Below are 18599 nucleotides of genomic sequence, written 5' to 3'. Positions count from 1 at the left end.
AAGCGCCTATCACCTCATGACCCGGAAGCTTACTGGGCACTCTGTTAAATAAATAATTATTAATAACACAAGCGCCAATTACCCAATAACCCAAAGCGCTTACTGGCCACCCTGTTAAGTAAATAATTATAAATAACACTAGTGATTATCACCTAATGAGACGGAGCGCTTTCTGGCCATTCTGTAAAACAAATAATTATTAATAACACAAGCGCCTATTACCTCATGACCCAGGGCTCTTACTGGCTACTCTGTTAAATAAATAATTATAAATAACACAAGCGCCTATCACCTCATAACCCGAGGCGCTTACTGGCCACTCAGTTAAATAAATAATTATTAATAACACAAGCGCCTATCACCTAATGACACGGGGCACTTACTGGCCACTCTCTAAAATAAATAATTATTAATAACACAAGCGCCTATCACCTCATGACCCAGGGCGCTTACTGGCTACTCTGTAAAATAAATAATTATTAATAACACAAGTGCCTATCACCTAATGACACAGGGTGCTTACTGGCCACTCTGTTAAATAAATAATAAATAATAACACAAGCGCCTATCACCTAATGACCCAAAGGCGCTTACTGGCCATTTTGTTGAATAAATAGTTATTAATATTACAAGTGCCTATCACCTAATGACACGAGGCGCTTACTGGCCACTTTGTTAAATTATTAATTATTAATAACACAAGCGCCTATTACCCATTGACCCAGGGCGCTTACTAGCCACCCTGATAAATAGATAATGGATAATAACACAAGCGCCTATCACCGAATAACCCAAAGGCGCTTACTAGCCACTCTGTTAAATAAATAATTATTAATAATACAAGCGCCCATCACCCGATAACCTAGGGCACTTACTGGCCACTATGTTAAATGAATAATTATTAATTTAACAAGTTCCTATCACCTAATGTCACAAGGCGCTCACTGGCTACTCTGAAATATAAACAATTATTGATAACACAAGCGCATATCACCTTATGACCCAGGGGGCTTACTGGCCACTCTGTTAAATCAATAATTATTTATAACACAAGCTCCTTTTACCAAATGACCCGGAGCGCTTACTGGCCACTATGTAAAATAAATAATTATTAATAACACAAGCGCCTATCACCTCATGACCCAGGGCGCTAAATGGCCACTCTGTTAAATAAATATTTAATTATAACACAAGTGCCTATCACCTAAAGACACGGGGCACTTACTGGCCACTCTCTAAAATAAATAATTATTAATAACACAAGCGCCTATCACCTCATGACCCAGGGCGCTTACTGGCTACTCTGTAAAATGAATAATTATTAATAACACAAGTGCCTATCACCTAATGACACGGAGCGCTTACTGGCCACTTTGTTAAATAAATAATTATTAATAACACAAGCGCCTATCACCTAATGACCCAGGGCGCTTACTGGCAACCCTGTTAAATTAATAATCATAAATAACACAAGTGATTATCACCTAATGACACGCAGCGCTTTCTGGCCACTCTGTAAAACAAATAATTATTAATAACACAAGCGCCTATCACCTAATGACACGCAGCGCTTTCTGGCCACTCTGTAAAACAAATAATTATTAATAACACAAGCGCCTATCACCTCATGACCCGGGGCACTTACTGGCCACTCTCTAAAATAAATAATTATTAATAACACAAGCGCCTATCACCTAATGTCACAAGGCGCTCACTGGCTACTCTGAAATATAAACAATTATTGATAACACAAGCGCATATCACCTTATGACCCAGGGGGCTTACTGGCCACTCTGTTAAATCAATAATTATTTATAACACAAGCTCCTTTTACCAAATGAGCCGGAGCGCTTACTGGCCACTCTGTTAAATAAATAATTATTAATAACACAAGTGCCTATCACCCGATAATCCGGGGCACTTACTGGCCACTTTGTTAAATAAATAATTATTAATTACATAAGTGATTAACACCTCATGACACGAAGAGCTTTCTGGCCACTCTGTAAAACGAATAATTTTTAATAACACAAGCGCCTATCACCTCATGACACGGGGCTCTTACTGGCTACTCTGTTAAAATAAATAATTATAAATAACACAAGTGCCTATTACCTAATGACACGGAGCGCTTACTGGCCACTTTGTTAAATAAATAATTATTAATAACACAAGCGCCTATCACCCAATGACCCAGGGCGCTTACTGGCCACCCTGTTAAATTAATAATCATAAATAACACAAGTGATTATCACCTAATGACACGCAGCGCTTTCTGGCCACTCTGTAAAACAAATAATTATTAATAACACAAGCGCCTATCACCTCATGACCCGGGGCTCTTACTGGCTACTTTGTTAAATGAATAATTATTAATAACACAAGCGCCTATCACCTAATGACCATGGACGCTTACTGACCACTCTGTTAAAAAAATAATTGTTACTAACAACAGCGCCTATCACCCGATGACCCAGGACACTAACTAACTACTCTGTTAAATAAATAATTATTAATAACACAAGCCTCTATCATCTCATAACCCGAGGCAATTACTGGGCACCTTGTTGAATAAATAATTATTAATAACACAAGCGCCTATCACCCAATAACCCAGGGCGCTTACTGGCCACCCTGTTGAATTAATAATTATAAATAACACAAAAGAAAATCACCTAATGACACGGAGCGCTTTCTGGCCACTCTGTAAAACAAATAATTATTAATAACACAAGCGCCTAACACCTCATGACCCGGGGCTCTTACTGGCTACTCTGTTAAAATGAATAATTATTAATAACACAAGTGCCTATCACCTAAAGACACGGGGCGCTTACTGGCCACTCTGTTAAATAATTAATTATTAATAACACAAGCGCCTATCACCCGATAACCCGGGGCACTTACCGGCCACTCTATTAAATAAATAATTATTAATTACACAAGTGATTATTACCTCATGACACGAAGCGCTTTCTGGCCACTCTGTAATACGAATAATTATTAATAACACAAGCGCCTATCACCCAATAACCCAGGGCGCTTACTGGCCACCCTGTTAAATTAATAATTATAAATAACACAAGTGATTATCACCTAATGACACGCAGCGCTTTTTATTCACTCTGTAAAACAAATAATTTTTAATAACACAAGCGCCTATCACCTTATGACCCGGGGCTGTTCCTGGCTACTCTGTAAAATGAATAATTATTAATAACACAAGTGCCTATCACCTAATGACACGGGGCACTTACTGGCCACTCTGTTAAATAAATAATTATTAATAACACAAGCGCCTATCACCCGATAACCCGGGGCACTTACTGGCCACTTTGTTAAATAAATAACTATTAATAACACAAGCCTCTATCATCTCATAACCTGAGGCAATTACTGGGCACCTTGTTGAATAAATAATTATTAATAACACAAGCGCCTATCACCCAATAACCCAGGGCGCTTACTGGCCACCCTGTTGAATTAATAATTATAAATAACACAAAAGAAAATCACCTAATGACACGCAGCGCTTCCTGGCCACTCTGTAAAACAAATAATTATTAATAACACAAGCGCCTATCACCTCATGACCCGGGGCTCTTACTGGCTACTTTGTTAAATGAATAATTATTAATAACACAAGCGCCTATCACCTAATGACCATGGGCGCTTACTGACCACTCTGTTAAAAAAATAATTGTTACTAACAACAGCGCCTATCACCCGATGACCCAGGACACTTACTAACTACTCTGTTAAATAAATAATTATTAATAACACAAGCCTCTATCATCTCATAACCCGAGGCAATTACTGGGCACCTTGTTGAATAAATAATTATTGATAACACAAGCGCCTATTACCCAATAACCCAGGGCGCTTACTGGCCACCCTGTTGAATTAATAATTATAAATAACACAAAAGAAAATCACCTAATGACACGGAGCGCTTTCTGGCCACTCTGTAAAACAAATAATTATTAATAACACAAGCGCCTAACACCTCATGACCCGGGGCTCTTACTGGCTACTCTGTTAAAATGAATAATTATTAATAACACAAGTGCCTATCACCTAAAGACACGGGGCGCTTACTGGCCACTCTGTTAAATAATTAATTATTAATTACACAAGTGATTATTACCTCATGATACGAAGCGCTTTCTGGCCACTCTGTAATACGAATAATTAATAATAACACAAGCGCCTATCACCCAATAACCCAGGGCGCTTACTGCCCACCCTGTTAAATTAATAATTATAAATAACACAAGTGATTATCACCTAATGACACGGAGCGCTTTCTGGCCACTCTGTAAAACAAATAATTTTTAATAACACAAGCGCCTATCACCTCATGACCCGGGGCTGTTCCTGGCTACTCTGTTAATCAAATAATTATTAATAATACAAGTGATTATCACCCGATAACCCAGGACACTTACTGGCCACCCTGTTAAATTAATAATTATAAATAACACAAGTGATTATCACCTAATGACACGGAGCGCTTTCTGGCCACTCTTTAAAACAAATAATTATTAATAACACAAGCGCCTATCACCTCATGACCCGGAGCTATTACTGGCTACTCTTTTAAAATGAATAATTATTAATAACACAAGTGCCTATCACCTAATGACACGGGGCGCTTACTGGCCACTCTATTGAATAAATAATTATTAATAACACAAGCGCCTATCACCCGATAACCCAGGGCACTTACTGGCCACTCTGTTGAATAAATAATTATTAATTACACGAGTGATAAACACCTCATGACACGAAGAGCTTTCTGGCCACTCTGTAAAACGAATAATTTTTAATAACACAAGCGCCTATAACCTCATGACCTGGGGCTCTTACTGGCTACTCTGTTAAAATGAATAATTATTAATAACACAAGCACCTATCACCCAATGACCACGGACGCTTACTGGCCACCCTGTTAAATTAATAATTATAAATAACACAAGTGATTATCACCTAATGACACGCAGCGCTTTCTGGCGACTCTGTAAAACAAAAAATTATTAATAACACAAGCGCCTATCGCCTCATGACCCGGGGCTCTTACTGGCTACTTTGTTAAATGAATAATTATAATGACCACAAGCGCCTATCACCTCATGACCATGGGCGCTTACTGACCACTCTGTTAAGAAAATAATTGTTACTAACAACAGCGCCTATCACCCGATGACCCAGGACACTTACTAACTACTCTGTTAAACAAATAATTATTAATAACACAAGCCTCGATTACCTCATAACCTGAGGCGCTTACTGGCCACTATGTTAAATAAATAATTAATTATTAAACAAGTGCCTATCACCTAATGTCACGAGGCGCTTACTGGCTACTCTGAAAAATAAATAATTATTAATAACACAAGCGTCTATCTTCCAATAACCTGGGGGGCTTACTAGCCACTCTATTACGTAAATAATTATCCATAACACAAGCTCCTATCACCGAATGACCTGAAGCGCTTCTTGGCCACTATGTAAAATGAATAATTATTAATAACACAAGCGCCTATCATCTCATGACCCGGGGCGCCTACTGGCTACTCTGTAAAATAAATAATTATTAATAACACAAGCGCCTATTACCCAATAACCTGGGGCGCTTACTAGCTACTCCGTCAAATAAATAATTATTAATAACACAAGCGCCTATTACCCGATAACCCGGGGCACTTACTGGCCACTCTGTTAAATAAGTAATTATTAATAACACAAGCTACTATCACCCGATATCCCAGGGATCTTACTGGCCATTCTGTTACATAAACAATAAATAATAACACAAGCGCCTATCACCCAATGACCCAAAGGCGCTTACTGGCCACTTTGTTAAATAAACAGTTATTAATAACACAAGTGCCTATCACCTCATGACACGGGGCGCTTACTAGCCACTCTGTTAAATAAATAATTATTAATCATACAAGCGCCCATCACCTGATTACCCAGGGCACTTACTGGCCACTCTGTTAAATAAATAATTATTAATTACACAAAAGATTAACACCTCATGACCCGGGGCTCTTACTGGCTACTCTGTTAAATAAATAATTATAAATAACACAAGCGCCTATCACCTTATGACCTTGGGCGCTTACTGACCAATCTGTTGAAAAAATAATTGTTACTAACAACAGCGCCTATCACCCGATGACCCAGGACACTTACTAACTACTCTGTCAAATAAATAATTATTAATAACTTAAGCCTCTATCACCTCATAACCTGAGGCGCTTACTGGCCACTCTCTAAAATAAATAATTATTAATAACACAAGCGCCTATCACCTCATGACCCAGGGCGCTTACTGGCTACTCTGTAAAATAAATAATTATTAATAACACAAGTGCCTATCACCTAATGACACAGGGTGCTTACTGGCCACTCTGTTAAATGAATAATAAATAATAACACAAGCGCCTATCACCTAATGACCCAAAGGCGCTTACTGGCCATTTTGTTGAATAAATAGTTATTAATATTACAAGTGCCTATCACCTAATGACACGAGGCGCTTACTGGTCACTTTGTTAAATTATTAATTATTAATAACACAAGCGCCTATTACCCATTGACCCAGGGCGCTTACTAGCCACCCTGATAAATAGATAATGGATAATAACACAAGCGCCTATCACCGAATAACCCAAAGGCGCTTACTAGCCACTCTGTTAAATAAATAATTATTAATAATACAAGCGCCCATCACCCGATAACCTAGGGCACTTACTGGCCACTATGTTAAATGAATAATTATTAATTTAACAAGTTCCTATCACCTAATGTCACAAGGCGCTCACTGGCTACTCTGAAATATAAACAATTATTGATAACACAAGCGCATATCACCTTATGACCCAGGGCGCTAAATGGCCACTCTGTTAAATAAATATTTAATTATAACACAAGTGCCTATCACCTAATGACACGGGGCACTTACTGGCCACTCTCTAAAATAAATAATTATTAATAACACAAGCGCCTATCACCTCATGACCCAGGGCGCTTACTGGCTACTCTGTAAAATGAATAATTATTAATAACACAAGTGCCTATCACCTAATGACACGGGGCACTTACTGGCCACTCTGTTAAATAAATAATTATTAATAACACAAGCGCCTATCACCTCATGACCCAGGGCGCTTACTGGCTACTCTGTAAAATGAATAATTATTAATAACACAAGTGCCTATCACCTAATGACACGGGGCACTTACTGGCCACTCTGTTAAATAAATAATTATTAATAACACAAGCGCCTATCACCCGAAGACCCAGGACACTTACTAACTACTCTGTTAAATAAATAATTATTAATAACACAAGCCTCTATCATCTCATAACCCGAGGCAATTACTGGGCACCTTGTTGAATAAATAATTATTAATAACACAAGCGCCTATCACCCAATAACCCAGGGCGCTTACTGGCCACCCTGTTGAATTAATAATTATAAATAACACAAAAGAAAATCACCTAATGACACGCAGCGCTTTCTGGCCACTCTGTAAAACGAATAATTATTAATAACACAAGCGCCTATCACCTCATGACCCGGGGCTCTTACTGGCTACTTTGTTAAATGAATAATTATTAATAACACAAGCGCCTATCACCTAATGACCATGGGCGCTTACTGACCACTCTGTTAAAAAAATAATTGTTACTAACAACAGCGCCTATCACCCGATGACCCAGGACACTTACTAACTACTCTGTTGAATAAATAATTATTAATAACACAAGCCTCTATCATCTCATAACCCGAGGCAATTACTGGGCACCTTGTTGAATAAATAATTATTAATAACACAAGCCTCTATCATCTCATAACCCGAGGCAATTACTGGGCACCTTGTTGAATAAATAATTATTAATAACACAAGCGCCTATCACCCAATAACCCAGGGCGCTTACTGGCCACCCTGTTGAATTAATAATTATAAATAACACAAAAGAAAATCACCTAATGACACGCAGCGCTTTCTGGCCACTCTGTAAAACGAATAATTATTAATAACACAAGCGCCTATCACCTCATGACCCGGGGCTCTTACTGGCTACTCTGTTAAAATGAATAATTATTAATAACACAAGTGCCTATCACCTAAAGACACGGGGCGCTTACTGGCCACTCTGTTAAATAATTAATTATTAATAACACAAGCGCCTATCACCCGATAACCCGGGGCACTTACCGGCCACTCTGTTAAATAAATAATTATTAATTACACAAGTGATTATTACCTCATGACACGAAGCGCTTTCTGGCCACTCTGTAATACGAATAATTATTAATAACACAAGCGCCTATCACCCAATAACCCAGGGCGCTTACTGGCCACCCTGTTAAATTAATAATTATAAATAACACAAGTGATTATCACCTAATGACACGGAGCGCTTTCTGGCCACTCTGTAAAACAAATAATTTTTAATAACACAAGCGCCTATCACCTCATGACCCGGGGCTGTTTCTGGCTACTCTGTTAATCAAATAATTATTAATAATACAAGTGATTATCACCCGATAACCCAGGACACTTACTGGCCACCCTGTTAAATTAATAATTATAAATAACACAAGTGATTATCACCTAATGACACCGAGCGCTTTCTGGCCACTCTTTAAAACAAATAATTATTAATAACACAAGCGCCTATCACCTCATGACCCGGAGCTATTACTGGCTACTCTTTTAAAATGAATAATTATTAATAACACAAGTGCCTATCACCTAATGACACGGGGCGCTTACTGGCCACTCTATTGAATAAATAATTATTAATAACACAAGCGCCTATCACCCGATAACCCGGGGCACTTACTGGCCACTCTGTTGAATAAATAATTATTAATTACACAAGAGATAAACACCTCATGACACGAAGAGCTTTCTGGCCACTCTGTAAAACGAATAATTTTTAATAACACAAGCGCCTATAACCTCATGACCTGGGGCTCTTACTGGCTACTCTGTTAAAATGAATAATTATTAATAACACAAGTGCCTATTACCTAATGACACGGGGCGCTTACTGGCCACTCTGTTACATAAATAATTATTAATCACACAAGCACCTATCACCCAATGACCCAGGACGCTTACTGGCCACCCTGTTAAATTAATAATTATAAATAACACAAGTGATTATCACCTAATGACACGCAGCGCTTTCTGGCCACTCTGTAAAACAAATAATTATTAATAACACAAGCGCCTATCGCCTCATGACCCGGGGCTCTTACTGGCTACTTTGTTAAATAAATAATTATAATGACCACAAGCGCCTATCACCTCATGACCATGGGCGCTTACTGACCACTCTGTTAAGAAAATAATTGTTACTAACAACAGCGCCTATCACCCGATGACCCAGGACACTTACTAACTACTCTGTTAAACAAATAATTATTAATAACACAAGCCTCGATTACCTCATAACCTGAGGCGCTTACTGGCCACTATGTTAAATAAATAATTAATTATTAAACAAGTGCCTATCACCTAATGTCACGAGGCGCTTACTGGCTACTCTGAAAAATAAATAATTATTAATAACACAAGCGTCTATCACCCAATAACCTGGGGCGCTTACTAGCCACTCTATTACGTAAATAATTATCCATAACACAAGCTCCTATTAATGCCAAAAAGGCGCGCGGTCGTGGCAACCGACCCCTTTTCCGGTTATCGGAAGGTGCTGCGATCGAGCGGGCAATTTGGTCTGAGTCGGTATAGTCGGCCCCTTTCCGGGCTAATGAAGCCGGAAAGAGAGTCCTCGGCACGTTAAATCAGATGATGGCCCTGAAAAGGGCCGATTGGCGATTCGTTTGCTGCGCCGAGGCGGTCTGATGATCCTACCGCCTGCCTTCTGAGTCCGGGTCTGCGTCCAAAAAGATGGTCTCCCGGGAGGAGTCAGGCTTTGCCGAGACGAGGAGACGCCGTTTTATCCGGCTGAGCCGTCTAGGATCTCGCAACCCTTGGGGGTCTCTTCTTTGGACCTGGAGTCGGCCGGGGGGTGTTTCGGCGTAGGGACGGCGTGCCGGGGAAGGCCGGAATTCGGGCACAGTCGGGATCCGTTTTCCTGCTGGGTCTCTTGATCCCTTTCTGCTCTCCTCTAGCGCGGCTCGGAGATCTATGACCCTCCTCGACGTTCGGAACTTCCCCTGGTCGGGTCTGCGTGACCTTGGCCCAACCAATGCTCGTGCTGATGAGGTGGCGGCCGGGGGTGAGGCTTCGGAGACTTCGTGGGGCTCTCCTGGTGGCGGGCTGGCCCGAGACTGTCCCCGGAGGAGGGTACTTGAAGAAGGGATGACCACCACGCTCCGGATCTGAGGGATTGATCTGGCCGTATGGGCCGGGTGTCTCCGCGTGTTGCGCTTAAGGCGCTGTTGTTCAGAGCGCTTTTTCTTCCGGGGTCGGCCTTCGTTAGGCACTGGGAGAACTGCGGCAGCGGTTCCCGGTTGCTCCTCGGAGTAGAGTAGCGACCGAAGCTCTTCGGTGCTCAGGAGCCGCGTGGCTGCGATGTTAAGGAAAGCCAGCGTCGTACCTGGGGAGTCGCAGGGATGAGTTGGATGGTGGTCCCGGAAATGATGCTCGAGAACGCCAGATGTAGGAGTACAAGATCTTTTTATTCAGTGAATGCCCTAGTCGGATTACCTCGGAAATACAGTAGTGGTCGGGGTTGTGAAAGTCCTGCTCGGTAGCCGGTGATCCAGCTGTCCGGAGGAACGTCCGTTCGCCACTGTCGTGCGAAACCGACTGCCCCGAATAAAGAAAAGACGCCCCCTTATATCCACCTAGCTTAGTGGAGGGGGTAGACTTTGGTGCCTGTACTCTTGCAGCGTGGAGGGGGCAACTAATGCTTCTGCATTGTGGAGGGGGTAACCGTGCGCAAGTGCATCGGCCCCTCTTAGGGTTATCACTATCACCGAATGACCTGAAGCGCTTTCTGGCCACTATGTAAAATGAATAATTATTAATAACACAAGCGCCTATCATCTCATGACCCGGGGCGCCTACTGGCTACTATGTAAAATAAATAATTATTAATAACACAAGCGCCTATTACCCAATAACCTGGGGCGCTTACTAGCTACTCCGTAAAATAAATAATTATTAATAACACAAGCGCCTATCACCCGATAACCCGGGGCACTTACTGGCCACTCTGTTAAATAAGTAATTATTAATAACACAAGCTACTATCACCCGATATCCCAGGGATCTTACTGGCCATTCTGTTACATAAACAATAAATAATAACACAAGCGCCTATCACCCAATGACCCAAAGGCGCTTACTGGCCACTTTGTTAAATAAACAGTTATTAATAACACAAGTGCCTATCACCTCATGACACGGGGCGCTTACTAGCCACTCTGTTAAATAAATAATTATTAATCATACAAGCGCCCATCACCTGATTACCCAGGGCACTTACTGGCCACTCTGTTAAATAAATAATTATTAATTACACAAAAGATTAACACCTCATGACACGAAGCGCTTTCTGGCCACTCTGTAAAACGAATTATTATTAACACAAAAGCCTATCACCCAATGACCCGGGGCGCTTACTGGCCTCTCTGTAAAATGAATAATTATAAATAACACAAGCGCCTATCACCCAATAACCTGGGGCGCTTACTAGCAACTCCGTTAAGAAAATAATTATTAATAACTTAAGTGCCTATCACCTAATGACACGGGGCGCTTACTGGCCACTCTGTTAAATAAATAATTATTAATAATACAAGTGCCCATCACCCGATAACCCGGGGAACTTACTGGCCACTCTGTTAAATAAATAATGAATAATAACACAAGCGCCTATCACCTAATGACCCAAAGGCGCTTACTGGCGATTTTGTTAAATAAATAGTTATTAATAAATCAAGTTTCTATAACCTAATGACACGGGGCGCTTACTGGCCACTCTGTTAAATAAATAATTTTTAATAATACAAGCGCCTATCACCTAATGACCCAGGGCGCTTACTGGCCACCCTGTTAAATAAATAATTATAAATAACACAAGTGATTATCACCTAATGAGACGGAGTGCTTTCTGGCCACTCTGTAAAACGAATAATTATTAATAACACAAGCGCCTATCACCTCATGACCCGGGGCACTTACTGGCTATTTTGTTTTATAAATAATTATTAATTACACAAGTAATTATCACCTAATGACTTGAAGGTGCTTACTGGCCACTTTGTTGAATAAATAATTATTAATAACACAAGTTCTGATTACCTAATGACACGGAGCGCTTACTGGCCACTCTGATAAATAAATAATTATTAATAACACAAGCGCCTATCACCCAAAAACCCGGGGAACTCACTGGCCACTCTGTTAAATAAATGATGAATGATAACACAAGCACCTATCACCCAATGACCCAAAGGCGCTTACTGGCCATTTTGTTGAATAAATAATTATTAATAACACAAGTTCTGATTACCTAATGACACAGAGCGCTTACTGGCCACTCTGTTAAATAAATAATTATTAATAACACAAGCTACTATTTCCCGATAACCCAGGGAACTTACTGGCCATTCTGTTAAATAAACAATAAATAATAACACAAGCGCCCATCGGCCGATAACCCAGGGCACTTACTGGCCACTATGTTAAATAAATAATTAATTATTAAACAAGTGCCTATCACCTAATGTCACAAGGCGCTTACTGGCTACTCTGAAAAATAAATAATTATTAATAACACAAGCGTCTATCACCTCATAACCCGAGGCGCTTACTGACTACTTTGTAGAATAAATAATTATTTATAACACAAGCGCCCATCACCTAATGACCCAATGTGCTAACTAGCCACTCTGTAAAAAAAATTTTTATTAATAACATAAGTGCCTATCACCTCATGACCCGGGGCACTTACTAGCCACTCTATTACGTAAATAATTATCCAAAACACAAGCTCCTACCAATAAATGACCTGAAGCGCTTACTGGCCACTATGTAAAATGAATAATTATTAATAACACAAGCGCCTATCATCTCATGACCCGGGGCGCCTACTGGCTACTCTGTAAAATAAATAATTATTAATAACACAAGCGCCTATTACCCAATAACCTGGGGCGCTTAGTAGCTACTCCGTCAAATAAATAATTATTAATAACACAAGCGCCTATCATTCGATAACCCGGGGCACTTACTGGCCACTCTGTTAAATAAATAATTATTAATAACACAAGCTACTATCACCCGATAACCCAGGGAACTTACTGGCCATTCTGTTACATAAACAATAAATAATAACACAAGCGCCTATCACCCAATGACCCAAAGGCGCTTACTGGCCACTTTGTTAAATAAATAGTTATTAATAACACAAGTGCCTATCACCTCATGACACGGGGCGCTTACTAGCCACTCTGTTAAATAATTAATTATTAATCATACATGCGCCCATCACCCGATTACCCGGGGCACTTACTGGCCACTCTGTTAAATAAATAATTATTAATAACACAAGCTACTATCACCCGATAACTTAGGGAACTTACTTGCCAGTCTGTTAAATAAACAATAAATAATAACACAAGCGCCTATCACCCAATGACCCAAAGGCGCTTACTGGTCACTCTGTTAAATAAATGATTATTAATTACACAAGTGATTAACACCTCATGACACGAAGAGCTTTCTGGCCACTATGTAAAACGAATAATTATTAATAACACAAGCGCCTATAACCTCATGACCTGGGGCTCTTACTGGCTACTCTGTTAAAATGAATAATTATTAATAACACAAGTGCCTATTACCTAATGACACGGGGCGCTTACTGGCCACTCTGTTAAATAAATAATTATTAATAACACAAGCACCTATCACCCAATGACCCAGGACGCTTACTGGCCACCCTGTTAAATTAATAATTATAAATAACACAAGTGATTATCACCTAATGACACGCAGCGCTTTCTGGCCACTCTGTAAAACAAATAATTATTAATAACACAAGCGCCTATCGCCTCATGACCCGGGGCTCTTACTGGCTACTTTGTTAAATGAATAATTATTAATAACACAAGCACCTATCACCTCATGACCATGGGCGCTTACTGACCACTCTGTTAAGAAAATAATTGTTACTAACAACAGCGCCTATCATTCGATGACCCAGGACACTTACTAACTACTCTGTTAAACAAATAATTAATAATAACACAAGCCTCGATTACCTCATAACCTGAGGCGCTTACTGGCCACTCTGTTGAATAAATAATTATTAATAACATAAGTTCTGATTACCTAATGACACGGAGCGCTTACTGGCTACTCTGAAAAATAAATAATTATTAATAACACAAGCGCCTATTACCCAATAACCTGGGGCGCTTACTAGCCACTCTATTACGTAAATAATTATCCATAACACAAGCTCCTATCACCGAATGACCTGAAGCGCTTACTGGCCACTATGTAAAATGAATAATTATTAATAACACAAGCGCCTATCATCTCATGACCCGGTGCGCCTACTGGCTACTCTGTAAAATAAATAATTATTAATAACACAAGCGCCTATTACCCAATAACCTGGGGCGCTTACTAGCTACTCCGTCAAATAAATAATTATTAATAACACAAGCGCCTATCACCCGATAACCCGGGGCACTTACTGGCCACTCTGTTAGATAAATAATGAATAATAACACAAGCGCCTATCACCTAATGACCCAAAGGCGCTTACTGGCCATTTTGTTAAATAAATAGTTATTAATAAATCAAGTTTCTATAACCTAATGACACGGGGCGCTTACTGGCCACTCTGTTAAATAAATAATTTTTAATAATACAAGCGCCTATCACCCAATAACCCAGGGCGCTTACTGGCCACCCTGTTAAATAAATAATTATAAATAACACAAGTGATTATCACCTAATGACACAGAGCGCTTACTGGCCACTCTGTTAAATAAATAATTATTAATAACACAAGCTACTATTTCCCGATAACCCAGGGAACTTACTGGCCATTCTGTTAAATAAACAATAAATAATAACACAAGCGCCCATCGGCCGATAACCCAGGGCACTTACTGGCCACTATGTTAAATAAATAATTAATTATTAAACAAGTGCCTATCACCTAATGTCACAAGGCGCTTACTGGCTACTCTGAAAAATAAATAATTATTAATAACACAAGCGTCTATCACCTCAAAACCCGAGGCGCAAACTGACTACTCTGTAGAATAAATAATTATTTATAACACAAGCGCCTATCACCTAATGACCCGGTGCGCTAACTGGCCACTCTGTAAAAAAAATTTTTATTAATAACATAAGTGCCTATCACCTCATGACCCGGGGCACTTACTAGCCACTCTATTACGTAAATAATTATCCAAAACACAAGCTCCTATTACCGAATGACCTGAAGCGCTTACTGGCCACTATGTAAAATGAATAATTATTAATAACACAAGCGCCAATCATCTCATGACCCGAAGCGCCTACTGGCTACTCTGTATAATAAATAATTATTAATAACACAAGCGCCTATTACCCAATAACCTGGGGCGCTTAGTAGCTACTCCGTCAAATAAATAATTATTAATAACACAAGCGCCTATCATTCGATAACCCGGGGCACTTACTGGCCACTCTGTTAAATAAATAATTATTAATAACACAAGCTACTATCACCCGATAACCCAGGGAACTTACTGGCCATTCTGTTACATAAACAATAAATAATAACACAAGCGCCTATCACCCAATGACCCAAAGGCGCTTACTGGCCACTTTGTTAAATAAATAGTTATTAATAAAACAAGTGCCTATCACCTCATGACACGGGGCGCTTACTAGCCACTCTGTTAAATAAATAATTATTAATCATACATGCGCCCATCACCCGATTACCCGGGGCACTTACTGGCCACTCTGTTAAATAAATAATTATTAATAACACAAGCTACTATCACCCGATAACCCAGGGAACTTACTGGCCAGTCTGTTAAATAAACAATAAATAATAACACAAGCGCCTATCACCCAATGACCCAAAGGCGCTTACTGGCCACTCTGTTAAATAAATGATTATTAATTACACAAGTGATTAACACCTCATGACACGAAGAGCTTTCTGGCCACTATGTAAAACGAATAATTTTTAATAACACAAGCGCCTATAACCTCATGACCTGGGGCTCTTACTAGCTACTCTGTTAAAACGAATAATTATTAATAACACAAGTGCCTATTACCTAATGACACGGGGCGCTTACTGGCCACTTTGTTAAATAAATAATTATTAATAACACAAGCACCTATCACCCAATGACCCAGGACGCTTACTGGCCACCCTGTTAAATTAATAATTATAAATAACACAGGTGATTATCACCTAATGACACGCAGCGCTTTCTGGCCACTCTGTGAAACAAATAATTATTAATAACACAAGCGCCTATCGCCTCATGACCCGGGGCTCTTACTGGCTACTTTGTTAAATGAATAATTATTAATAACACAAGCGCCTATCACCTTATGACCATGGGCGCTTACTGACCACTCTGTTAAGAAAATAATTTTTACTAACAACAGCGCCTATCACCCGATGACCCAGGACACTTACTAACTACTCTGTTAAACAAATAATTATTAATAACACAAGCCTCAATTACCTCATAACCTGAGGCGCTTACTGGCCACTCTGTTGAATAAATAATTATTAATAACACAAGTTCTGATTACCTAATGACACGGAGCGCTTACTGGCCACTCTGATAAATAAATAATTATTAATAACACAAGCGCCTATCACCCAAAAACCCGGGGAACTCACTGGCCACTCTGTTAAATAAATAATGAATAATAACACAAGCGCCTATCACCCAATGACCCAAAGGCGCTTACTGGCCATTTTGTTGAATAAATAATTATTAATAACACAAGTTCTGATTACCTTATGACACGGAGCGCTTACTGGCCACTCTGTTAAATAAATAATTATTAATAACACAAGCTACTATCACCCGATAACCCTGGGAACTTACTGGCCATTCTGTTAAATAAACAATAAATAATAACACAAGCGCCCATCACCCGATAACCCAGGGAACTTACTGGCCACTATGTTAAATAAATAATTAATTATTAAACAAGTGCCTATCACCTAATGTCACGAGGCGCTTACTGGCTACTTTGAAAAATAAATAATTATTAATAACACAAGCGTCTATTACCCAATAACCTGGGGCGCTTACTAGCCACTCTATTACGTAAATAATTATCCATAACACAAGCTCCTATCACTGAATGACCTGAAGCGCTTACTGGCCACTATGTAAAATGAATGATTATTAATAACACAAGCGCCTATCATCTCATGACCCGGGGCGCCTACTGGCTACTCTGTAAAATAAATAATTATTAATAACACAAGCGCCTATTACCCAATAACCTGGGGCGCTTACTAGCTACTCCGTCAAATAAATAATTATTAATAACACAAGCGCCTATCAACCGATAACCCAGGGCACTTACTGGCCACTCTGTTAAATAAATAATTATTAATAACACAAGCTACTATCACCCGATAACCCAGGGAACTTACTGGCCATTCTGTTACATAAACAATAAATAATAACACAAGCGCCTATCACCCAATGACCCAAAGGCGCTTATTGGCCACTTTGTTAAATAAATAGTTATTAATAACACAAGTGCCTATCACCCGATAACCCAGGGATCTTACTGGCCATTCTGTTAAATAAACAATAAATAATAACACAAGCGCCTATCACCCAATGACCCAAAGGCGCTTACTGGCCACTTTGTTAAATAAACAGTTATTAATAACACAAGTGCCTATCACCTCATGACACGGGGCGCTTACTAGCCACTCTGTTAAATAAATAATTATTAATAATACAAGTGCCCATCACCCGATAACCCGGGGAACTTACTGGCCACTCTGTTAAATAAATAATGAATAATAACACAAGCGCCTATCACCCAATAACCCAAACGCGCTTACTGGCCATTTTGTTGAATAAATAGTTATTAATAACACAAGTGCCTATCACCTAATGACACGGGGCGCTCACTGGCTACTCTGAAAAATAAATAATTATTAATAACACAAGCGCCTATCACCTCATAACCCAGGGCGCTTACTTGCCACTCTGTTAAATAAATAATTATTTATAACACGAGCGCCTATCACCTCATAACCCAGGGCGCTTACTTGCCACTCTGTTAAATAAATAATTATTTATAACACGAGCGCCTATCACCTCATGACCCAGGGCGCTAAATGGCCACTCTCTAAAATAAATAATTATTAATAACACAAGTGCCTATCACCTAATAATACGTGGAGCTTACTGGCCACTCTGTTAAATAAATAATTATTAATAACACAAGTGCCTATCACCTAATGACACGGGGCGCTTACTGGCCACTCTGTTAAATAAATAATTATTATTTACACAAGTGATTAACACCTTATGACACGAAGCGCTTTCTGGCCACTCTGTAAAACGAATAATTATTAATAAC

This window comes from Copidosoma floridanum, unplaced genomic scaffold, assembly GCF_036245765.1.
Source record: "Copidosoma floridanum isolate Cflo_tuat_1 unplaced genomic scaffold, Cflo_Japanese_pri ptg000040l, whole genome shotgun sequence".
In the NCBI taxonomy this organism is placed as follows: domain Eukaryota; kingdom Metazoa; phylum Arthropoda; class Insecta; order Hymenoptera; family Encyrtidae; genus Copidosoma; species Copidosoma floridanum.
Note: the sequence above shows the minus strand (reverse complement) of the source record.